This window comes from Acomys minous (assembly GCF_964271855.1).
Source record: "Acomys minous genome assembly, chromosome: 1".
Classification (NCBI taxonomy): domain Eukaryota; kingdom Metazoa; phylum Chordata; class Mammalia; order Rodentia; family Muridae; genus Acomys; species Acomys minous.
The window spans coordinates 34,839,477-34,866,146 of record NC_140483.1 but is presented as its reverse complement, the minus strand read 5'-3'; the positions used below and the strand labels follow the sequence as shown (position 1 = coordinate 34,866,146).

Genomic DNA, 26,670 nt, shown 5'->3' with positions numbered 1-26,670 from the left:
TGTGGAGTCCCATGACCAACTTGTCAGCCTAACAAACCAGCAGTGGTCTTCAGTTCATCAGAGCAACCATCTGCAGGCTACCTGCCTGCTAGCTCGGGGCTTCCTCAGCAGGGATCTTCAGTACAGCCTCTTCTGCCCTTATAAATCTTGGGTCATGGTGCCTCCTTGAGGCTGGCTGTGATGTCAGATGTGGGTGGATAAGGTAACAGTCAGACAAGAGAGTCTGACCTACACTCCTACAATGATAATGGGTTCTCAAGATTTCCTCTTGATCATGAGACGCAATTTGATCTGGGGCTACTTAATCCTTCTGGATTTTGTGAATGTTTCTGGGTCCAAAGGAGAGCCAAAGGGATGTGCTCACTGTGCGAGCTCATGTCGCTGAACAGTTGTGGTGTGCCATAAGGCATGGGTGAGGGTGGTGGTGGGGAGAGGCAGTGTGAGAACAGACCCTCGACATTTCCAGGCTTGCTCGCATTGTGCCTTTTCAGAGTTCTCTCCTTTTGCTGCTTTGAGTAGCACCACATGGTGGAAATTGCAACTTATCACTCTGTGGGGTGCGATAACAGAGTCTTGGTTCCTTGAATAGAACAGTTTAATGTTAATTTTCACTCAGAGAGGAACGGTGTATGTATAGATAGATGTGTGTGTGTGTGTGAGAGAGAGAGAGAGAGAGAGAGAGAGAGAGAGAGAGAGAGAGAGAGAGAGAGACAGAGAGAGAGACAGAGACAGACAGAGACAGAGACTGAGAGACAGAGAGAGACAGAGAGAGAGACAGAGAGAGACAGAGAGAGAGACACACACACACACACACACACACACACACACACACAGAGAGAGAGAGAGAGAGAGAGAGAGAGAGAGAGAGAGAGAGAGAGATGTATTTATGTAAGAACTGAACAAGAGAAAATGAGTGAGCAAGAGATTGACTCTTTCTTTAGTGTGGCGAGAAAGAGCCCGTGCCAGGGAAATGAATTCCACATATTCTAAATCTAAAGGGACAATGGTATAAAGGAATTGTCCTTTCAGACTGAGAGATGCCTTTACATCTGCTGTTAGATACATGGGAATGTGAGGAAGAGAGCTTGAAGAGAGATCAGATAAAGATCAGTCCCACTGCACTGAGGGATTGGATGAGGGGGAGTCGGGAGGTCTCCCCCAGGTCTCTCCAATCCTCTTTGTCTTTGTGCTAATTACCATTTGCTCATTCCTGATTTTGTCTTTCTTTCCAGCTTAGATCCTGGGACCTTCTCTGAACTTTCTCAGGCACTGTACCCTCAATCTGTGGCTGAGTCTTAGGTAGCAGCTGGCAAATGCTGCCCTGTTTCGAATTTCTCTCTACCCCCACCCCCCTTAAATCTCCCTCTCTTTTGCTTTCCTGCTATACCTACATTGTGATTTTTTCCCTGTCTTTATAACACACTTCTAACTAAGCAAACAAAAGGAGACAGAAGAAACAGCAAACACTAAGCAATATTTTTGGCAGTTTTTTCCCCTCTTGTTGGAGCATTAAGAATGTAGCTATGGGCAATTCTTTTGTCGATAATGTATAAAGCAAGTTACACAGATATGATCCTTGGCACTAGAAATTTGATTCTTTGGAGCTATGTGTTCCTTGTGTCTTTGCTAAATTCAGAGTAGCTTATGGGCAGTGCTTTATATTAAATTGAACTATATGAAATTGCTGATGCTCAACTTCTGTTGACCTGCAAACATGGCCATTTCATAAGGTTCAATCTATATTTTAAGTTATTCCACTGAAAATATTTTTAATCAATTACTTTTTGGGGGGAAAGAGGATATTCTGCTGAGTCTAGATGAATTCCCTTTTCTCCACTCTGCTGCTACCTTCACAACAGCTTCCTTTCCCAGTGGCTTCCTTGTTTTTGTCTGATTGTCCCTCCAACCAGGTCTCCCTCTGCCCTCATTAAAGTCTTTGGAGATTTTGCAGGATACAAATGACAGCACTTAGCTGGGCACACCAGCTTTTCCCAAATGAGGCACTGGGTTTCCTTCTCTACTTTTTTCTTTCTTAATAAGATCAGTCTGTGCTCTATACATCTTTTTGCAGTGACAATTCCTCAAGCCACACGTGCCACATCTTAATTTTACCCACACTCCCTTCTTACAGGAACATTTGCTCTTCACTTCCCTCCTGGAGACCTTCATGACTTAGACTATCTCAGCTTTAAAGTCATCTATTTTTAATTTTGTTTCCTTGCCTAACCCTGTGTATATGGTCTTCCAGGATTCCTATTCTGTGGTCATTATATAGTTTGGAGAGCTTTTTCCTTTTATATTGACTTGTGAGCGTATCCCTGTATTAGTTGGCTTTCTTTTGTGGCCGCAAAATATCTGAAATGACTGACTCAGTCAGGACAGAGGATTATTTTTGGACTTGCCTCCAGAGGTCTCAGTCCATGAGATTTTGGTTCTGTTGCTTTGGAGCTGTGGCGGCATGATGCTAAGGCTGTGTTGTCCAGGCGCAAGACTGCAGCTGAGAAATAAAGAAAGAAGGAAGTGCTGGCGGTTCCCAGCATTTCCTTCAGTTTTCCCAGATGACTTAGCACCCTCTCACCAAGACCTGCCTCTGTTTCTCCTAGTTTTTAGTAGTACCATGGGCCACAGACCACGCCTTTGACACGAGAGCCTTTGGAGTTCACTTATCCACCTTCAAAGCAGTCTGCGATGGCTTTGACTTCTCTATATACTTGGCCTGGTTTTAACGTTTTTTTTGTATCCATAGCTTTGCCAGGCCATGGTAAATGCTCAAACATGATTGGTTTAAAAGATTCTCGGGCGGCAAAATTAACCAACATTTTCTTTTCCTACTCAGGACAGAGCAAGAAAATTCTGAGGCAAGCGATTAAAGTTAATGAGCTTTCAAGTGCTCCATTTAAGGCAGAATACAGAGAAAATACACAAGATAGGGCTTTGTTTCTCCAAACCCATTCCGCGTCCCAGCTGCGGTTAGTTACTGTATGAAATATCAATATATCTTTAATTCAACTATAGTGCATATTGCTCACTTATTTTAAGCGGCATTGGGCATCACTCAGATTAAATGCTGAACCATGTCCCACCTAACCTCTTCTTAAACATCCACTGATCACATTTAACGCAAATCTTCGTGTTACCTGGAGAGAGTGCGACTAGGCAAGAATTTCCTGGGTTCTGTAGGTGGTGAAACTCTCACTTAGTCCTAAGAGACTAAAGTTGTTCAATTCAAATTCTTAGGGCCCCAAATGCTAAACTCTAGGTCTTAACAGTCAGCTTTCTTGACTCCTCAGGCTTAGGACTTGCCTTGAGGAAGTCAGGTCTTTTTTGCAGTTGGAAGGTTCAGCTGCTGGAGGGACCTAATCCAATAAGATCCTAGATCAACTTCGCAGGCCCCTGCAGAGAACACTTGAGAAACTGTGAGACTGAATGCACAGGGGGCAAGGGTGCGGCTTCTTCTTACTTGGCAGCTTTTTCTTCGGAGGCTGGGAGCAAGCAGGACACACAGCTGGAGAGGGGAGCTGTTGCTTTAGGCGGACCTGCAAGCAGCAGCCCCCACGGCAGTGGGCTGGTGAGCAATGGCTCTGAGCCAAAGCTGCTCTCCCTCCTCATCGGGTGGTGGCACTGAAAAAGGAAGCTGGGCACGTGACTCTGAAGGAGGCAGGGCGGGTTATGTGACTGATCCTTCTGTGCGGTGTTTTTTCATTCTGCCCAAGGTGTTGTTTTGAAAACACCATATTCATGCCTCCGTGCTTTCATGCCTTCATTTCAGGAGCAGGGGTGTGGCCAGACGGCCTCTCTCCCACCTCTACTCAGGATTTGCCCACATTTGGCTCCTCCTTTAAGTCCTCTGGGATGTTTTTTGGGGAGAGAGGGAAGGAGAAGATATTGTAAGTTACACTGGAGACGTCAGCAGACCAATATATTAGATTTGCTAAGGCACCTGCTCATCAAATAAGATTACGCACACCTTCAGACCTGTCTGTATTTTTTATTTTTAAGTATGCTTAGCAAAATACATATAAGAATTATAAAGTCTCGGGGAGGCAGAAGCAGGTGGATCGCTGTGAGTTCGAGGCAGCTTGATCTACAAAGTGAGTCCAGGACAGCCAAGACAACACAGAGAAACCCAGTCTTAAAAAAAAAAAAAGTGCCATGTACATTATTTCTAACTATGTGAGAGTCCGAGGCTGAAGAATCATTTGCGCCCTGAAATTTGAGGCCAGCCTGGGTAACATGGATAGACCTTGTATTCCTCAATAGATAGAGGGATGAATGGATTGATCGATGGGTGGATAGATAAATAGGTGTGTGTGTGTGTGTGTGTGTGTGTGTGTGTGTGAGAGAGAGAGAGAGAGAGAGAGAGAGAGAGAGAGAGAGAGAGAGAGAGAGAGAGAGAGAGAGATTGGAGTTGTAGAGCTGTAAATTAATTCATGGCTTAATTATATCATATTTCTGATGATGGAAAATTTAATACTGGGGAATCCAGTATGAACTTAGGCTTTTCTCCTCTTAATTTGATCCTTCTAAATTCTTACACAGAAGTTTATGTAGCATGAGCACTCTGCGGTTGGGATGTCTGGTACCTGATATTTGTTTCATTCTCCCTGGTATCCACAGGGAAGCATGCGTGTGTGTGTGTGTGTGTGTGTGTGTGTGTGTGTGTGTGTGTGTGATCTGTAGAGAGATTTCCACTCAGGTCATTCTGCTGCTTCCTCACAGAAATGGATAGGTTTGATGATGTGGTGACTCAGACCTGGGAACCCAGCACTGGGGAGGCAGCAAGGGAATCACCACAGTTTGGAAATAGTTTGGTCTACATAGTGAATTCAAGTCCAGGCAGAGATATGCAGACTCTGTTTCAACAAAAAAATGTTCCATGTGTCCTCTGTGGGCTGCTTCTGCACAACTTCTGTGAGGTGGGAAAATCCCTGTTTCTCCAATGACACTTGAAAGATGGGCAAATTGAAGGAAGCCAGCTGCCCCAGGGCCCTTTTTTGTTTTTGTTTTTGTTGTTGTTGTTTTTTAAATTTTTTATTAATTTATTCTTGTTACATCTCAATTGTTATCCCATCCCTTGTATCCTCTCCTTCTTCCCTCCCTCCCATTTCCCCCTTATTCCCCTCCCCTATGACTGTTCCTGAGGGGGGGATTACCTCCCCCTGTATATGCTCTTAGGGTATCAAGTCTACAGCACTACTGCTGCTGCCGCGCCTGGAAAGCTGGTGACATATCTCTTTCCTGGTCCATCTCTGGTCCACAAGGATGAATCCTCCCTGGTCTTAGAATCTTAAACGTTCTGGAATTTCCATTATACTTCACCTTAACACTTGATGGAAAACAGAGGATAGGGGCTTTTTCTCACAGAATTTTTGACTTCCAAGCTCTTTCCTTCCCCACTTTGATCTCTCTCCACTCCAGCTGCAAGAGCCTCTACCTGTTCTGCTGCAGGGGCGTCTTTGCCTTCTTGTCTTCCCTGAGTTTATACTGAAAGAACTTTAGTCCCAGAATCTTTCAAAACTTTTGCTTTTGATACTTAAAAAAAAAAAACCACCAAGATTTTGAAACACAAAAGATCAAAAGATTTCTTTTCCAATGATTTTTCTCTGGAAATTGTTTCAAGATGTTATTTTTGAGACTCAAAAACAATACTGACCTTTCATGCTTTGCTCTAATGATATTCCCATAAGGTAATTGAATATTTCTACTAAGTGGGAGAGGAAAGGGCAAAGAAGTTCCTAGGACCAGGGAGGAAACCACAGCCAATGTCTCACGTTGTCATGTTGCTGTTCTCATATTAGGTTCCCTTTACATGTGGATGACAAACACCATGAAAACTCCTCTTCTGGGTTCCACTTCCAAAATGACCTGGCAAACATTGTCTCTGTTCTAATCAGGTCTCCTCAAGAAGATGGAGGCCCTGTTACAAGCTGTAGATTGTGGGTGCTGATGATACAGATGAGTTTCACATTGTAGTAGATTTCTTTAACTTGTTCGCAAAGAAGATTCTGTAAGAAGCCATGGTGTGTTTCAAAAGGCCCGGTACCATCCTGTTCATCACAAAAGCTTTACCCGAACCACGTGTAAAGCCTGACATCCAGAGTTGTTTAGTCTATGAATTCTTTTCATATTAATAAGTATATAACCCGAGTACATAGAAACCTACTAAGAAGAAGTGGAAAATGTCATTTTATATTTGCATTAATTCTTCACAAAAAGCCTATGAAGTTGTAATAATGAAGGATGCAGACAGAATATAGTTACCAGGAAGAAGTTTTGGCAAATAAAAAGACCAAGGATTGGATGGCTGTGCCAACACAGTTTGAAGGCAGGATCAATACATAGAGACCCATGAGGAAAATTTAGAAAAGAAAAGAGAAAGCCAGAATAGAAACTTCTCCACAAGAGCCAAGGGAAACACTGTGAGAAGGAGGAAAGAGCCAACAATGCTAAGTGTCTCAGACATGTCAAACACGTGAGTGGAAGATGTAGTTACCTTAAAGAGGACAATGATGCTAAGAATGATGTCACTGGGTAATGATGAGACGTAAAGAAGATGCAGTCTAAATAAACATATCCCAAAGTATGTGATTTTGTGCAACTGTCCAAAGTAATAAACTTCAAAAGGAGAATTATAGTTGTATGTGGCCAAGATATTTTTTAGGCCATCTATAAAATATCTGTGCTTTGGGGTCATGTTTCCAGACTCAATGGAAAGTCCTAGGCTAGAATTTATATACAGACTTTTGTATGGGTGCTGGTTGTGACACCTTCCCCACCTGTAAATTTTGAATCACTCATGGTATTAGTTTTAGCCTCCATTTGATGGTTGATGTTTTGACCTAAAACAAAAATCATCACAACGTGAAGTTTTACTTCAAATTACAGAAGGAGGATCCAAATCTTACAAAAAGTATTTGTGATGTGTGCAGAACTTTTTTAAAAAATACAAATGCTTACCAGAATGCGTCTTTTATTGATCACAAAGCATTTGAAAAGTGCTTTACATTTTATCACTAAGCAATAATCCTGCTTTAGATTTTCTTTTAAAAAGTCTGGCATAGCCTTATCTCCACTTGTGCATTAAAATATGTGTGCACTTCCACCCTCCTGCACTCTCTTACTCTGTTTGGGGTTCCCAGAAAGTTCTCGGAGTTCAGGAGTGTAAGTATTGTAGGAGAGTAGCAAGCATCAAGCGCTGGCACCTGAAGTTTGCAGGTGCTCCCTCCTACCGGCTTCTCCTCTGCCTCCCCAGCAGCACACCTCCCCGTGCTGAAGCACTTCTCACCCTGAACATCAGCAACTTGCTGACATGCTTACCCACCTCCACCATGACTTACAAGCCCTGCAAGGATGCTGAGTGCCTCTTAGCAATTTTTATGGTCACAAATTCAAACACCATGACCGCACATAGTAGGTATTCATCGGATGCTTACACAAATTGGATTTCACTCCAGCAGCTAGAGTTTCCATTCACCTACCTTTGCCAGCAAGGAATATGGTATCTTTATGGGGGTGGTAGTGGTGTGTATTTCAAAAGAGAGGAAGAGAGACGTTAAGGGCAAAGGGAATAAAATGAGTTGGTCTTCTTTATAAATTGAATTGAGAAGGACATGAACTTTCTCCCTACCCTGAACTCCCTCTGTTCTTGCTGCCTGTACCACTCATTTTAGTACTTAATTAGCATGTTGCCTTAAATTAAAGTTGCCCAGGATCATAGAAGGGTCTAATCTGCATAGTTACCTCAGGAATTCTGTAATGCCACTGCAGGTTACATGGGGCCCTGTTTTTATGAAGTCTCTTAAGTCACACAGGAGGCATGGGTAGAAGAGAAGGCGAGAGATAATGACAAACTCTTGGCTCAAAACCTTTGCAAAGGGTCTTACGATGTCTGAAATCTGGTACAATAAAGGGGAAAGTCAGAGGGCAGAGACAGACTCCACATCCCAGTTCAAGGAACAGATGGGCAAGACTTCCTGTGCATTGTTCAAGAACTTCAATAACTCTTTGCTGGCCAGCCCATCTCTGAGATCAAGGCAGTTGTAAATAGCTAGCAAGCAGCCCAGCCATGACATTAGGTAGGAAACGCTCTTTCTTATCTGGGGAAGGTGAAGTGAATTATCAAGGAGTGAGGGATGAGGCCAGGGCCTTCGGGAAGGCGTCTAAAGTTCGGAGAAAACCTCTCCTCATTAACTACTTTGAGTCATTCTTATACTTAGAGCGAGCTCGACACAGTAAGGCCTTTTATAGCCTGCAGCTCAGTTGAGCGCTAGTGAATTTTGAGTTAAAGGAATTCTAGAGACAGTCTCGGTTGGAAATGGACTTTACAATTAGGTGGCAGTTTGTGTTTAATCAATTCCTGTAATAAGTCTATAAGCCATAAAACGTCAAGTGAAGATATTTTCAGGTAGCCATTTCAGCCCCAACCCAAAGCCTCAGAATTTGTCAGCCATGTGCTGTCGCTGTGGTGATCACGGCCATTGGCTCCCCATGCCTTTCTCTGAACAAATCACTGCACCACCCGATACACACACACACACACACACACACACACACACACACACACACACACACATACACACACATATTAGGTATCTATTAAACAGTTCTGTCATTTAACAAACACATACAATTAACATGCAAAACATTATCCCTGCACCCCCTTGGCAGGATGGTTGTTGTGATTTAAATTGTTGCCTGGCACACCCTTATTCTGTTTTGGTTGGCTTGGAGCTGCTGTTTTCTTTTTACTCCTTGCTTTCCTCAGCCAGAGTAGGGAGCAGAGCACAGATGATTTTCTGTTAGTGATGAGCAGATCATCCGTTTTCAATTATCTGCACTGCTGCTTCCCATATTCATGTGTGATCAGCTTTGGTTTTATATTTGCCCGTTGTGAAGCCCATACAGGGTAGAGGCACTATCGACTGTGTCTGGGAACCTAGGACTGTGCTGAGCACAGTGTGTGTGTGTGTGTGTGTGTGTGTGTGTGTGTGTGTGTGTGTCCTGCTTACTGATTGGATGTCAGACTGAAAGCAAGATGACAGCTCTTTGATTTGGCTTCTCGAGTCTGTTTAACCACAAGTCACATCTGTTGAGATTTATATTCCATTTTAGTACCTAGACTTTTCTGGTCTTACTATAAAGGATGTGTGAGAATGGCTTTTAATGATAATCTATATTAACTTGACATACTCTATCAGTGGATAGACACAGCTCAGCAAGACCTTTCTGCCAAGCACCAGAACACCACAAGCATGGGTCTCATTCTCCCCCATGACTGTCATGTCTGAGGTTTTTCTCCTTGAGCATCGTTCCTTAATTCTCACACCACCTCTGCCCCCCCGCCCCCCCCCCCCACCGCAATTGCCTCTGTATGGGCAACATGATAAATCATTACGAGTCTATTAGTATAGCTTAGGGTTCAAATTAAATTTGGATCTATAATGGCAGAATTCGGGTAGAGAGTAAATGATTGTTTAAACGAAGGCCCAAGGACCCATTTGGCATGAGATGGAAGTCAAGGGAAAGGAAGGCTACTCAGAGGCAAGGGTTCTTATGGCCGAAAGAAAGACGGTCACTATGCCTGTGTTGGGAAGTGAAAGATTTAATGGGCTCCAACTTTAGAAATAAAAAGAAGGAACAGAAATCAAATGTGGTTTTCAAATATCATTTTAAAAGGAAACTGTAACTGTAGCCTGGAGACCAATGCTTTGTAAACTTTGAAGGATTTCTTCAGTTTTGTAACTTCCCTGTATTTATTGTCACTGCTAGTTTGGGCATAGATTTTTCCCCCTGTAGTTATTAGCAATAAACCCTTAAAATGAAAGGCCTTGTGGTTATCTTGGGAAAACAAGAAAGAGAGAGTAGTGCAGACTGGTTTCCACACCACTGTCAGATTTGGGGGACAAAACCATGTAGGTGATCAATAAAGTGAAGAGAACAGAAAGAGATGAAATCCGGGGGCAGGTGAAAATCTGAAAGGCTCTGGGCTGAGCTACAGGAGGCCCCTTGGATAGCAGGGGCAGCGCGGAGCTCAAGCATGCACATGTGCCCTGAACTAGAGGACAGAACAAAGTTCACTTCAGGGAGGGGGCTGCAAAGCTTAAGGTATGCTACTTGGAAAGCCCAGGAGGCAGGGGCATGGGGGGCACTGGGGGTGTGGGGGGCAGAGTGGGGAAGAAAGACCAGGGAAACCATGGCTTTCTCAAAGGAGTTGCTTTCTCTGAGCTCCAAGGACCTCCAAGTTGGGGAGCTCTTGGTTTCAATTCCAGGCATGCATTTGTCTTCTTGAAATGGAGTTTAGATCACGTTTTAGCAAATGTCCTCCTGTAGAGAAAGGTCTTAATATTAAAAATCAAGTTCACGGAGACACGCTTGGTATTTCTAGTGGCATTTCTACCTGCCTCCACCAGGGAGAGAGAATCTTCATTTCACTTTCGCTCCATTTCCATCACTGTCTCTCTATATTATGTTCCCTCAAGCAGTTCAAACTGTTGTTTTAAATCTATGAACCTCAAGGGGAACGGGGACTAACTGTTCCCAGAGGTCACCCTTGATATTCTGTCCCCCAGCTGGGTGGATGCACATCACGTACTGGTTGGACCAGGAGAGAAAAGCCGGAGTGATTTCTTTATGTGGGAGAATGGAGGTTTCGGATTGGAAGATGCAAAAGCTTCCTTTCCAAAGCTTTTCCTTTCTTATGTGTTCAAGTCCTTGCTGGGCTACAGATATATTATGGCAGGGAAGACAGTGAGGAGGTTCCTCCACCCTGCATGCTTCCTGAGGCCTTTTTAGGTTTCATTAGAATTTGATTTACTTGATGGAGAGTCCTAGGAAAAATTACCCAACTCTATTCTAGGAACCTGAGGTCAAGATGCCCCAGCAAACTCATCTTAGCTTCTGTTAACCTGCTTGTTTGTGAAAAACAGCTCTTCTTGCTCCTGCAGGGGAGATACCAAGGTGTGGTTTTTGCCTTTAAAATTCTCTTGCTCTAAATGCTTGGGCTAGACTTGGGCCTCCTATACCTGAGAGTAATCCCAGTTGTCTGGAATAAGACTTTGAGTAGGTTAAAAAGAAATATCTGAGTGGCCATCTCCCATAGACTCTCTATACCAACATACAGTTTCTTCTTAGATGCTGAAGCTGAAAGTCTGGTTGGTATTACCCTGGAATCATTTGCAATGCTTCTTTTAAAAAGAAAAGAAGCAGAATATGAAATCAGATTTGTACATACTTCTTAAAGGCTAAAATATGCTTAAGTACCTATTATAAAAATGCTACTTAGCTATTCATCTGGGGCATGGAATAAGAGTGCAAGATGGGATCTTTTCCCTCCAGTTAATCACTAGAGATTTCTACACTTTGCCATTTGTTTTGTGCCTACTTTGATCAATGCACTCACATTTTACACTTTGCTTATGTTGGCATTAACAAGCTGGTAACCAAGGGTGAGTAGTAAATATACATACTCCCCAAACTTTGTAAGGGTTTTTGTGTTTCTGTGAAATGCACTCTACTAGCAGGGCTGTAAAAGTAAGGATGAATGTAATGGATGTCATTCTGTGAGTGACATTTTAAAACTTAGATGCTGCTACAGGAGTCCACCTTTCTTCTTCTTAGAGTTGTCTTGTGAAGGTTGCTTGTAAAAAAAAAATAACTGTTCCTGATAACCCTGAGGTAATAGTATGGACCCCATGAAACAAGAAGATGTTCAATCTCTTTATCCGTTTGGATTCTAATGTAAGCCTCAAAAGAGCAGCTAAGACATTAGCACACTGATTAAGTGGAAAGGCAGAGGTTTGCAATAAACCTTGTCTGGTAACAGAGAAGGCTATGTGTGGGAGGGAGTGGGAGAGACCCATGGAGAGGTGGAGAGACAGTCAGGCCAATTTAGCAGAGATAGAGCCATGGCAAATTTGATGAAGCCACTCTCAGAAGTAATTGTTGCTGTCACTATGGAGCCCTCTGGAAAAATAACCAGAAGCTTTAAGAGAAATGAATTTCCCTCTTAGGTCCCTAAGTGAAGAATCCTCAAAATGAAGTTTCCCCTTTTCATTGCCAGGAAAAGAGAGAAGAGAAAGATACAGAGAAGGGTAGGGAGGGAAGGAGAGATAGGGTGAGAGAGAGAGAGAGAGAGAGAGAGAGAGAGAGAGAGAGAGAAGAATTAAAACTAGAAAACAAGAATAAGAACAAATTAGAAAAGAGAGAGGCTCTGTTGTTTTCTTCCAGTGGGAATCAAGTAAGAAGGCCCATGGGCCAGACGGGATCGCTCAGGAGAGTAAGCGGGCACAGGGAGGAGACACAGGGACTCAGATGGCAGACAGCATTCTCTGTGAGTGAGAATACAGCACAGGACCTCAATCACAGTCAGAAAAACTCGTGCATGCTGCTCTGTTCGTTGCTTCTCTTCTCTCTTCCTCACTCTTAGCTCCCACCTTTCTTTAAAAAAAAAAAAGGCGTGATGTGTACAAGTAGAATTTTTACCTGCTCCTTTGATGCTGTATAATTTATCTTATCTTGGTGTGTGTGTGTGTGTGTGTGTGTGTGTGTGTGTGTGTGTGTGTGTGTTTGTGTGCGCGCGCGCACGTCTACATCATTTTCTTTAAATTAGTCCTGTGTTGTATCACATCTAGGTATTGCCTTCTCGAGTTGACTTTGAACATTTACAAGCTCCACACATTCACTTAGCAAGAATTTACTAAGCAAGGACTATGGCTTTACATTAAGGCCTGCCTGTAAATCCTCCTCACCGAGGCCGAAGAGCTGCTTGCTTAGAATGTCAAGTGTTCTCAAAGGGTCGTGCACACCTGCCAAAGAAACTGAGGGCCCTCCATTATGGATGGGAAGTTCAACTGCATTCTAGAGAGAGAGATCCCTGGTTCCTTGTACCTTTATTCTGCTTCAGGGAAGGTCCTTGGGGCCTGCGGCGTGACCCGGGACTAGCAGCTGTATCTCAGGTGTGTAGATTGGCTCATGAAGGAGGCTTCAGTTCAGCCTCTTCTTCATTATGGTGCCTCTCCTGTAAGATTCCTTGGGAATAAGAAAACCTTATTAATGCTTTTTCTTGCCCTTTCGTTCTATATCTCTGAATGGGATCAAGATTCCTTCCCCCAGGAGGACTCTGTCCACTCTGTAATGGGGGAGTTTGGGGACCCTGAGCCCACTCTGTGCTAACAGATTGTTTACATGTTGCTATTTGATGTTCTTCCTTTTTAATCAGTGCTTCACTGGTTGCTCTCCGTCTGTCTCCCTCATCTTATATTTCAGTTTCTGGCAGGTTAATCAGGAGGGTGTAGCTAAATCATCCGTTGTCTGTGGGACACTGGGCACCCTGGGAAGTGCGACTCTGCGTGCGAGCTCTTTGGCAACACTGGTTACTTTCTACCCAGGTTGCCGCAGCCTGGAGTCCTGCAGCTGCTGGTTACCATGAACGCCTCGCTTTGGTTTCATTCTCGGAATGTCACAGTGACCAGCTTGCAGGTGGCATCCTGCTATAGATGCTGGCGCGGAATCTCAAACATTATGCAGCCCGTACTGATTTTCTCCATTATTTGTTGACAATAATAGTTGCTTTGAACTCTTCCCTCCTTCCTCTCTCCCGCCTTCCCCATGCACCGGCCTCCTTCAGAATCACTCAGATTCAGGGATGAGAAAAAGAAGCCCTTCATTTTATAGACAATCCCAGGGTTTTTATTTGGACTAAATCGCGCCATAAGCAGCAGGAGCTCTGTGGCCCGTGTAGAACTCCCTCCTCACTGACTGTGTCTCCAGGCTCACGTCCCCTCCCCTGTCTCTCCCCTGCTTTCCTGACAAACACAAGCACAAATCTCTCTCCCATCTCCTTTCCTGAACCTGTTAAATATCAAAGCTGTAAGATTCTACCAGAGTCAAACCTTGCATAGGGCCACCCCAGAGACTGCCAACCTCTCAGCACCCCATTGTCCTCGCCTCTCCTGTGGCAATTCGTCAGGAACAAGCTTATTTCATAGGAAATAAATGAGTTTTTAGCAGTGCTGCAAATAGCATTTGTTGTCTGTGGAAATATGATTTCAGGATAAAGTTGAAAGGAATTGCTTAGGTTTTAAGGGTCTTTGGTGTGCTGCAAAGAATGAATATAATTTCCTAGGGAAAAAAAAAAACCCAGCTCAACTAGATGAATACTACTGAAGACCAGAGGAGAGTGCAGTAGTCATGTGCAAAAGATGTCACTTCTACTGCAGGGTGGAAGGGTCAGGGGGCTATAGGTTAATGAATTAAAAAGATACATTTCTTTTTTAAGTTTGAGGATCAAACCTAGGGCCTTTTCATAGAGCAGGCAAACAATCTACCACAAAGCCACACCCTCTTTTTACTTTTGAATTTGAGAGTGATTCTCACTAAGATGCTTAGTTAGGCTAGCCCTAAGGTTCCTTTGTAGTCCGTGCAGTGTAAATGGACTGTGTGTAGGCTGTCCTTGAACTTGAGATCTCACCTCAAGCCGCCCAAGTAGCTAGGATTACAGGCTTGACCACCAAGCCAGGCGGGTGAGATAGCCCATATTTGATAGCAATGTTGTACTCATCCCAGTGCCCAGAGGCGCGGACTGTGGGTAATGCCTCCTGGGTACCGTTTATACCATGCAGTGTTCTAACTATTATCCATGCTTCCTGTCTGGTACTCACAGCCATGTCATAGGGAAATAGCAGCATGCTCTTGTCTTGGCATTATATGTCCCTTAAAATAAAAAAGTGACTCATCTCACAGTCTACAGCTGGAAAGTACCAGAGACAAGCACTAATCCACATAATATAGTTTTAGATTTTTGTTTTTAACTTAACACTAATTCAATTGAATGATAATACTTTTCTCTTCGTATTTTTTTCATTTTACAAATGAAATGTACTGTACATATGTGAGATACAGGATGTGATATTATAAGATGCATATATATTAAATGTTTATGGTAGTGGAACAAAATAGCATATCCATCATTTCTCATAATTACCTGTTTTCCCCATGCACAGACTCCTTGAAGCATGTTAACACCTACTCAGTCAGTGAGATTTCTAACTAGACAACTCCAGAGCAACTGTAGTCCTCACATTATACAGTATATCTTTGATTGGTGCTTTTAAAAATTGAAAATGGATCCTTTTTTACTATTTTTCTTTATTACTGAGTTACTGTGCACACGTACACACACACACACACACACACACACACACACACACACACTTAAACATTATCATATCCCCCCATTTCCCCTACTCCAACTTCTCTAAACACTTCCCAACAGGGCCCCATCCCAACCACATGTCTTCTGTTTTATTTTTATTTATGTGTTTGGGTGTGTCTGTGTGGGGATATATGCATGAGAGTACTGTACCCTCAGAGGCCAGGAAAAGGCTCTTTTGAGCTCCCCTGACCAGGGTGTTGGGATCTGAACTTGATCCATCTAGAAGAGCAGCATCCATTCTTAAGTGCTGAACAGATCTCCAGCCCTCATTTCTACCTTTTGAATAATACTTTAAAAAAAAATAGTGTTCAGTATATAATAAGTATTTGGGGAAAGAAAAAAAATCATTCTGAAATAAAGCAAATTAAATTTTATGAGGGTTGAGTGAAAGATACAGGGAGTAAGCATGTAGGTTTGTCTTTAGAGACTTTGACTTTCTAGAACTTCAGTACTACCGGGGATGTCAGGGTGGGGATTTCATAAGATACTGGAAAGGCATTGATAACATCCAGCCACCATTTCTAAGATGTTAGGATCTCAGAGTTAACATGTAGCCTCTCTGTTCCAGCAACCTTCGACTTCTGTGCTGTTCCTCATGGCCGCCCTTCTTCTCATGGTCGGCAATGCATGCTCCTCTTTGGTCTTCAGGCTAGACTTTTAAGATTGTTTAAGGATCACCACCTCTCTATCATTTTCTCTAAACCCTGCTTTAGCCTTTTGATTCATGAGTAACTGTCCTTTCACATTCCAGTTTATATCCAGCTTTACCATTTCCTATGCGACTATTTGTTTATCATCTATTTTCTCCACTCAGTACTGAGCTTTTCATGGGCGAGATCATATTTCACTGGGCTATGTGTCCACAATAGCGCCTCAAGCCATAACTCTAAGCACAGCTTAAATGCACGCTGCTGCTTATTAGTAGAGCTACATCAAATTGGATGTTGCCACACCTTGCTCCACTATTCCAGAAGCTCCCGTGTGTCTGTGAAAATGCATGGGGGCAGAATAATTGCAGGAGATGGGATACCGGTACCTATTCATGTTGACTGACCACAAGCCACTTATTCCATGGTAAGGTCAACTTGATTTAAAGGTACAGGATTGAGCATGCCATGAACTTGACTACACGATTTTCTTAAACGGCGTCAGCCCATTGAACTCTCCCTTCAGCTTCAACTCTTTTGCCAATCACCCAGCTTACTCAGCTTTCCAGAGGCCTCTGACTTGATCTGAAAACATTCTGGCTCCAGTCTGACTTTAAGCCTGTTAGAGATAATGGGATTAGGGGGCACATCTTGGTATTGGTATTGGAGAAGCATCAGTTATGCTCGTGTCTTGGCTAGTAACAGCAGGGATTGGGACCGCGCCAGCTTTTACCTCATTGCTAACAGACTCCTTAATTAACCTGCTAAATCAGGTGCACAATCCACTGTTGTTTTAGAAACGAGATGCATAATATGCATACACACTTTTCCTTCCTTCGTGCATAAAAAAAAATCTGTTCAGTTTACTATATAGACACGTTTGCTTGAATTGCACGTTATGCCTTTTCAAAAGAAGTGAGGATTCAAGAAACATCTACTATGGCTCCATCTCTTTCTATTAGTGTGTGGAGGTAGGAGTGGGGGTGTATTGTGGTGTGTGTGTGTGTGTGTGTGTGTGTGTGTGTGTGTGTGTGCAGGTATGAAAATATGTGCATATGCAATTGCATGTAGATATGCACAGGCCAGAAATCAACCTTGGGTATCTTCCTCAATCACTCTGCACTTTAGTTTTTGAGACAGGGTCTCTCATTGACTTTGTAGCTTATTGATTTCTGACAAGCCTTAAGCATTCTGTCTCCCCGCCCCCTCCCCTGACCCCAGCCCTGGATTACATATGTACATTGTCATGCTTAACTTTTCACATGAGTGTGGGGGTTCCAAACTCAGGGCCTCACCCTTGTATGCCAAACACTTTACCACAGGGGCCTTCTTCTCAGCTTAGGCCGGTTTTTTTTTCTTTCTGATTTTTTTTTTAATTTAAGTAATTTATTCAGATTACATCTCAATTGTTATCCCCTCACTTGTATCTTCCCATTCCCCCTCCCTCCCTATTTCATCCTATTCCCCTCCCTTAGGTCTGTGACAGAAAGGGACCTCCTCCCCACTATAAGATCACAGCCTATCAGGTCTTATCCTGGTAGTCGGCTTGCTCTTCCTCTGAGTGTCACCAGGTCTCCCCACCAAGGGGAAGTGGTCAAATAGGGGGCACCAGAGTTTATGTCTGAGTCAGTCCCTGCTCTCTCTACAACTGTGGTGAATGTGCTGTCTATTGGCTAGATCTGGATAGGGATTCTATGTTTACTGCATGTATTATCCTTGGTTGGTACAGTAGTTTGAGCTGACCCACCTAGGTCCAGATCTGCCAGCCTTAATGGTCTTCTTGTAGGTTTCTAGGACCCTCTGGATCCTTCTATTTCCCCATTCTTCCTTACCTCTCTCACCTGGAGTCCCAATAGGAAGTCCCAGTATCTATCCCAATGATGAGACTTACTGTTGGCTGCGTTTACCCCGCGATAATTGACTCTGTCTTCCTCTTAACATTCAAACATGTAAACTCACTTAATTAAAATGTTCCTTTTGGTCAATGTCATCCTCATAAGCTATGTGTAAACTCCAAAGGCTGGAATAGCCATTTGAAGGTGGTTTCCTCTCAAGGGGTCTTGGTGAGCACGGAAGCCATATCTTTCACACCTTTTGAGCTATGCAAATGCATGCTTCCTGTTTGTCACACCTGAAATCAATTTTGTACCTGTTTTTACCCCACACTTTGCACATCGTGCCACAAATTGCTGCTCCTCAGGAGACTCAGCCAAGGACGTTGTGTTCCCTTTTCATGATGAAATGCAGATTTCCCATTGAACCTAATCAACCCTCATTTCAAAAGGTTGATAAGGGGGATACTTAGAAAAGCCAGTTGGTGAAATTTATGGCACTAAAAAGAGTACATTTCAAGAATATTCTCTGATTCTAAAGCAATAGAATTTTTATTTCATTGTATGTTAAATTACGTTTTTATTCTATTCAAGTCCTTGCTTCTCAGTTTTGTGTCCCTCCAAGGAAGACAAGCGTGTTGACAGTCACAGGGCTCTCTGTGACATTCCATCCCAGACAGAAAAGGTATACAGTCTTCAGTCATGCTTTTTTCATCAGTTGATTTTTACAGTGGCTGATGTAGCTGCCGAGTTTTGCATGAGAAAGCAGGGTCTCTTTTTCTAGTCAGGAAGGAGAAATAACATGGTTTGAGTTATTAACCGTATGTCAGAGGCTTCCTAGCTTTTAATGTATGTAAAATCACTTTCTTGCAACTCTACTAGTTGGAGGCATCTGTCTCTTTCCCACAAATAAGAATATCAGGTCTTGGGTTTATTGGCTCCCCTCACCAAACATGGAAAGCAACATTGGCATTCAAACCTAGACTTGACTCACCCTAAATCAGTTGTATTTTCATTATTTGACAAAACTCTTCCTTACAAGTCTTTATTAGTATGGTCCAGCCTATAGGATTTAGAATATCAAGGGAAGCAAAAATCTTGGTTGCTTATTCCATATTTGTCCTCAGTATCCCTCTGTATACAGCATCTAAGAAGACTCTGTCAGTATGCAAGTGGAAGGTAATTGTTGTTCCTTTCTCTAAATCAGATCCAAGGCCTGTAGACATGAGCTCTGTTGCTAGGGGATGAGGTCTCCCAGGACACTAACTCTTCTGGAGCAAGGATGCTCATACAGAGACGCCAGTGACCTTGAGAAGGGAGGCTTCTATGTGAAGCAGGCATTAGGACCAATACCACATGACCCTAAACTCTCATTGCCACTCAGCAGGCTATGAGTTCCCCCTGGAGAGAGGTTCATTAACTATAGACCCATTCTGGAAGTGTACAGCAACATGATTTCTTTCCCATACTGATCCATTCTTTCAGGTCATTTTAAACATGATATATAGTAATGTCACTTAATGATTCATGCATAATATCATACATGTTCTCACATACTTTTCCTGGTGTTCCTCAACATCACCACGCATTTGGCTACCTGCTCACTGTCTGCTTTCATCTTTCTAGATCACACCAACATTCCCTGTCCACTTTCCCCTTCACCAGCTCTAACATTTTGATTATAAATTGTGTGCATCAGGACTTTACTATCATCATGAGTCTTGCTCAAGAGTCATAATGTCTTGAAGCACAAATGATGTGCATAGCTTGGATCCTAAGAGCAAACAGCATGACTTGTAGAAAATATGGACACATAAAAATACTCAATGCCTTGCTCCTTCACACACACACACACACACACACACACACACACACACACACACACACACACACTTTTATGATATTTGGCATGCCACATCCATGAAACAAGGAGGGTTATGTGCTATCTACAACCAAACATGGTTATTATTATTGACAGTATTAACAAAAAAGTTTTTTGGCTTTTCTGAAATACAGGATACATTTGGTTTTGTAAAGTTAAAGATATATTCCTGGAACCAAGAAGACTTGGTTTGTGCAATAATGTTCTAATACAAGAAGCACCACACAAACCACTCGAGTACCAATCTCAGAGAGAATTTGATGGTCTGTTGAGTGGACACCCCCCCCCCAAGACAAGGCTAATTGCAATCAGGGCCACAGAAAGGAGGCTGACTGTGACCCTGGCCTATTTCTAAGGCAGGCCTTTTATAAGAAAAACTGTAACTATGTAACACCCAGGTAACCAGGTGGGTGGGAAGCCAGGGGAGGGCAGTGTTACATCATTTTGACTAGCTAAATACAAGAAGAATTGATTTTGTTCTGAATACATTGTATCCAGGTAGTTAATAAAGCACTTTTCACTGATTGGGTAGGATATAGGCTTGGAGACTTTCTAGGAGAAAGTAACATAAGAGGATATTGTGGTTTTATTTAAGTGGAACATATATCACTAATTCAAACAGAACATTCAACAAGTATTGAATTGTAAGTAAAAGGCTATTCAAGCTCCCAGGCAGGTAGAATCCGAGAACCCAAACTTAATTTTAACTTATGATCAAAATGGAGACTTAAAGACAAAACGACTTCTGTTATGCTAAAGACAAAAGCAGGTTTTAGCAGAGGAGCTATGGTTTTAAGCAGGTTACAAGAATCAAAGGAGGCAAGTTGAAATTTCTGAGACAAGAGAAGACCTAGGAGCTACATAGGAAGCAGTGGGAAGTTGTGAAATGCTAAAGGTTATCTAGTTTGGGCATGGTGGGGAAGGTGATTTGGAATATAAACATGTCTAAAAGGAACACTTAATATTAGCCATAAGATGTCATTTACGAAACTGCACTGTCCCTTATTGGTACCATCTTTGCTTTGGAGTGATTGCATTCCTTTGATCGACTTTGAAGAAATGCTGGTTTCTACATTCAGGATGAGTGGGCAGAAAGCAAAGTAGTAGGTCCGAGGGGCCTGGGGAAATGACATTGAGCAGTTTCCTCTATTGCTCTCCATTTTGGTTTTTGACATTGTATCTTTCCTTAAGACTAGCTAGCCACTGAGCTCCAGCAACCTTCTTATCTTTACCTACTACTAGATTATAAGGCCACACCACGGTACTTGGCCTTTTACATTCATTCTGAAGAACCAAACTCAGGTCCTCATGGTGGTATATGAGCTATTTCACCAATTCTTTCTTCAGGGCATTAGATCTTCAGGTGTCTAACGGTTTGGGGGAACTCAACTGAGGCATACAGGTCTGGTAGCAACTTAGAATAAATAAGCAGCTTATAATTCAGCTAGGACTATTAGGTCACACCCAAAGTGTCAAATGAGGAGAGGCACACCAGCATGAAGTGCAATATCTACACCAGTCTTTGATTTAGTCATATCTAAAAGTATGTAGATTAAAACAAGGAAAATGTTGAAATCTAAGCAGGCCTTGGCTTGGTTTATGCCATGTCACACATTTTTAAAATGCTCACATGAAAACCTATTCATGGCCAGCAACACATCAGCGATAGGAAAAACTGAAATTTTCCCATGGTCCCCTTTCTGGAGGATACAAGACTCTTCTCCATTGAGACATAGACATAGTTGGCATGAGCATCATTCTTATTTCATATCTCCTCTTTGAACATTGTACATATTCTGAATCTTGTCTTCTCCCACCAAGGCCCTCACATTCAGTCTCTGAGAGCAAAACTAAGCATCAGCTCCCTTTGGAGAGGGAGGTATACAGGTGTGTGACATCACTGTAGCGCTATTGCCCCACTATTTATTTTCCCAAGGTTCTGTTTTGTAAAGGAATTTTAATTTAGATCATGGCTTCTCTGGCAAGAGGTCACATCAAAAGACCTTCTATGTCTGTGTGATCTGATGAGAATACAGACATACCTTTAATTCCAGGAGGCAGAGGCAAGCAAATCTTTGAGTTCAAGGACAACCTGGTACAGAGCAAATTTCATGTAAAGAAAGGCTTAGGTCCAAGTATGGTTGTGCACACATTGAATCCCAGCACTCAGGAGACAGAGGCATGCAGATCTCTGAGTTCTAGTCAGTTCTGTTCAGGCAGTTTGATTAAGTCAAAGAGTTGAGATGCAGTACAGTGGAGTTGAGTTTGTGTCAATTCCGTTTGTGGAATTCAGAGGCAGTTTTACTGCAAGAGTTTTACAAAGACAGGTTGAGGAGAGAACAAGCTAGACACAGGTATAGACAGAATGAGCCAGAGAGTGAGAAGGAGCCAGAAGACTAGAACAGATTAGAACAGATTGCGAGAGTTAGTTTGAAGTCAAGAAGATCAATTCAGTGAGAAACTGAGAGAAGCCAGAATGAATCAGTCAGCTTGAAGAGGAGTTTGAGCCACAACAGCTGAGTTGAACCAGCTACCCAGAGTTCAGAAAGAGCTAGAAAGGGTGATGTTGTTAAGCAGTAAGTCTCAGCGATTGGAAACATTCGAGGCCTAGATTAGATTGTACAGAGGCTAGAAGCTTCCAGCAGTAATCCCCAATGTTGACAACTACATCAAAAGGATAAAATTTACTTTAACACTGTTTATTTCCAAAGACTCGGTCTTTTGGGAAGGCTTGCCCTTGACCTGACATCCCTGCTACCAAGAGCATTTGCCCCAGAATCCTGTGAAATAGAAGCCACAGTTAACATTTCTGCCCCTAAACACATACACCATGTGATTCTGATTTATTCTTTGATTTTGAATGTCACCAGCACTGTGTAACATTTCTTCTTCCAAAATTTTCCCTTCAATAGGTTCTGGTGATCACATACCTTGCTTGTTCCTCTTTGACTTCCAGAAAGGCTTGGCTGAGATTATGACCCTTTAGCCTCTTTCTTTATTTCATTACTCTCCTTTTCTACCATGACCTTGTAAGGCTAGGAGTATTTGCTGGCAGTTCTCTCCTTTCTCCCTCACCTTCGATTATTTGGTTGAGACTCAAATATTTAACCATCAAGTACAGCAAAGTCACCAGTGAAAACCTGAGACTGACTAAACAGGCAGATGGACATGTTAGTATGTTTTGGTGCTGAATGCCAGCCCAACCCCATTAGCTATTTTAAAATTGTACTTGAATATTTTTTTTTGTAAAACACTTGCAATGGGCCATGAAGTTGGGGAGTTCTGGTCAATATGATAACCCATTGACCGGACAAATCTTGCTCAGCTTCTGAACCCCGAGTTGGGAAATCTCTCCAGTGAGTATTATAAGCACAGACCAATATCTAAATCAGGCCTGGATGCAACCTCTTTTCATTTTTCCCTTCGGATTCCCATTAATATGATTTATTTGATCCACTGGCTCTCCTGAAAGCAAAATTGCATAAACTTTCAGCATCTCCAGTAATGACATCTCACAGTGATTGCTGGAGCTGGCTCATCCTGCTTCACAGAGGTCCACAAGAGCCTGACTGTCCACATCTCTTCTCAGCTCTACTCTCGATGGTGTTACATTGCAAATTGAAATCACCCATAGAAGGAGTATGACTTGTAGTAACTGGCCAATGATATAAATTATTTTTCCAAAGAATGTGAGGTTCATTAATAACCAATAGTATACTATATACTTAGTCACCATGAAACAGTCCCCAGTGGTCTGTAACATTGATACTGACCTCTATTAAATTTATCTGCACCCTCTTTCCCTTGTGAAACACTTTTCATAGTTATTATTTCTTTTTAAAATGTTGGCATTTGAAAATTTCAGGCAAATGGATGGAACCAGAAAATATCATCCCAAGTGAAGTAACCCAGACCCAGAAAGACCCACATGGTATGTACCCACTTATAAGTGGATATTAGCCATATAGTAGAGGATAACCATACGATAATTCACAGGCCCAAAGAAGGTAAGTAACAAGGAGGGGCCCAAGGGAAAATGCTTGAATCTCACTCAAAAGGGAAATAGAATAGACAGCAGAAGTGGCTGGAGAAGGAATTGGGTAGGAGAGGGGCTGGAGAAGGGAACGAGAGCAGGGATCATATGTTGGAAGAGTGGGAGGGGGATGGGAGGTGAAAGGTTTGGGAGAGAGAAGAGAAACCAATAGGGGGCTTCCCTGTTACAAGCTAGAGATCTGCAATGGGGTAGGTTCCTGGGAGATATGGGTGTGACTCTAGCTGAGACTCCTAGCAGTAGGGGGATATGGAGACTGAAGTGTCCACCTTCTGTAACCAGGCAGGACTTTCAATGGAGGGAGAGGGACATCCACTCACTCACAAAACCTTCAACTCCCAATCTTCCTTGCCTACAAGATGTGCAGGGAAAAAGATGGAGCAGAGATTGAGGGAATGGCCAACCATTCTGTCCCAACTTGAGAGCCGCCCCATGGGAAAGAGCCAATCTCTGACACTACTAATGATACTGCTATGCCTGCAGACGGGAGCCTAGCATAACTGGTCATCTGAGAGTCTCTGCCAAGCAGCAGATCAAAACAGATGCTGAGACCCATGGCCAAACATTAGGTGGAGCTCAGGGAGTCTTGTGGAAGAGTTGGGGGAAAGATAGACAGACCTGGAGGGGACAAGACCTCTACAAGAAGACCAACAGAGTTAACTAACCTAGGCCTATGGGAGCTCACAGAGACAGCCTTTTCTTAATTAATGAACAAACAAACAAACAAATCAATCAATCAACATGTAGAGTGGCTTTCTGCAAGTTCTTATATAAGCAGATAATTTTAAATTGAAAAGGAACGGTTGCCTGGATCAACATTCTACTTAAGGGAACTATACACTCTCCATTGCTTGCTTTGTGCGAGTTCTTTACATTGCGTCTAGAACAACTAAAATGTCCCATCCTTCCCTTCCCCTCCTCTCCCCTCCCCTTCTGTCCCCTGCTAGGAATCAAACTCACGGCCCTGCACCTGCTAAGAGTGTTATACTGAGTTACTCTCCTTTCCCTTCCATTTCTTTCTGTTGGCTCAGGATATTATTTTTAACGATCTAGAAAAACCTCTAAGATCTAAGGAAAGCTTTTTTTTCTTCTACAATTTCTAAGATGATCATAAGACAATGCATATTTTTAAGGCAAATTTAGTTTCTTTTCTGAGGAAATCTGATTTACTGGGATGATTCCAGACACAGACCCTTTTAGCTTTTGAGACTGTAATAATAATTACTGAGATTAAAAAAATTCTTTAACCTAAGAAAATACCCCAACTTTTATAAAATTAGAGTTCAAAACTCCTTTAGTAAAAACCCACCATTCTGTGGATGCTTATCCTTTTCAGATCTTTAAAAACTTAGAGTTTTGTCCAAAAATTGTATAATAAACCTGGAGCCAGCCAAATATCATGACCCAGGGGTGACCACCAGAGTCACAAACAGGGTGCACAGTGTAGGAGGTCCACCCATCCCGTAAACAACACTCAAAATCACATGGAAGAATGGACTCTCAGAATGTATTTTCTTTTCTTGTATTCATGACTTTGGTTTAAGCTTAAATACCACATCTATGAAGATTTCTCAGATTCACTTGGCAGAGTGTTTGGTCTTTTCCTGTACTTCCTTTCCATTGTGTTTTATTACATATACATTGTTTAACAATGGTTTCATTCTTGTGCAATGCTGGAAAGTAATGCTTTTGGAGTGGGTACCGTTTGTTTTTTCTACCTCTAGGATAGTGGCTATTGCATAATTAGAACTTACTAATGCTTGATGCAGGGCTTTAAGGTTTAAAAAAGCTGGTATAATTCTTGAGTAAGTTCCATTTGAAATTGATAACTCCTTTATATGACCTGGTCATAGTACAAACAGAAGGATGCTGCCATTCAAATTAATTCATTAGTTTCCTTGTTCTTAACAATCCACAAATTAACAAGTAAGGGTATAATAGTAGGAATATGTAAATTAGCATTTCGTTTGGGTGGTCAGGTATCTTGTTGGGATAATTGGCTAGGACATCTGTGTTCTATGATCAACGAAACACGTATAGAGTTTGAAGCCAGACACCTCAGTGTCCACTGTTGGCTGTATCAGTGAGCCTTGGTGAGCTATAAAGTGTAAAGCCTTGTCTATAAAGTGACTTGATAATACCCATATCAAGGAGTTTATTTGATGAGCATACCGAAAGTCTTGCAGGTGTTCATTCTTTAGAAGTCAATGTTAGCTAGGTGCAGTGGTGCGTGCCTATAACCCCAGCACTCCGGGAGGCAGAGGCAGGCAGATCACTGTGAGTTTGAGGTCAGCCTGGTCTAAGTCTACACAGAGAAACTCTGCCTCAAAAAATCAGGAAGAAGAAGAAGAAGAAGAAGAAGAAGAAGAAGAAGAAGAAGAAGAAGAAGAAGAAGAAGAAGAAGAAGAAGTCATCACCTGGACCATACTGGGAAACAGAGGGACTCAGCACATGTGTAATAATGAACTAAGTGCCATTTCTCCCATGACACTTCTGGATAATCATTCTTTTCATCACAGAAGATTTAGCCTAGAAATGGCCATGCTTCATGGCTCAGCTTAAAGTAAAGGGTTTTCAAATATATTTTGAAAGTCGGAAGGCATATGATCCTGCTAGCTTCCTTACCTTTAAGTCAGACTGCAAATGCTTTTCCCTCTTCAAGTTCCTCTCTCAAAGAAAATACTTCAATCTCGTTCATGTGATTGTATAACTCAGAAATGTCTAAAGCGATAAGCTTCAAACTTGGCAGTATTCTCGTCCTCGGGAAGAAAGAAAAATCAAGGAAAGTTTGAAGGAGAAATGTTTTACTGTATTTTTTCTTGTGGGGCTGTTATTTACATATTTTCATTCTCCTTGGTAATAATATCATTTTATTACCTAAGGAGATTTCAATATCCCTGTCTTATTGATATATAGGCGAGAGAGAGACATATTCCTGTTGTAATCATGGATGGAGTGTGAAGCTCGTTTGAGTTCCCTAAGCAAGAAATGCTTTTCATCTTCTCTTAGAGTAATCTTACATTCTGTACCCAAGTCGAATATTGAAG

The 26,670-nt window shown here is 42.4% G+C and overlaps 1 long non-coding RNA gene across 1 annotated transcript; it reads left to right on the top strand.

Annotated features, from left to right (window-relative positions):
• On the top strand, nucleotides 1-26,670 carry LOC311601100. Its single transcript, XR_014780460.1, has 3 exons — nucleotides 1-202; nucleotides 23,438-23,503; nucleotides 26,540-26,670. It is a non-coding gene; the product is annotated as an uncharacterized lncRNA (long non-coding RNA).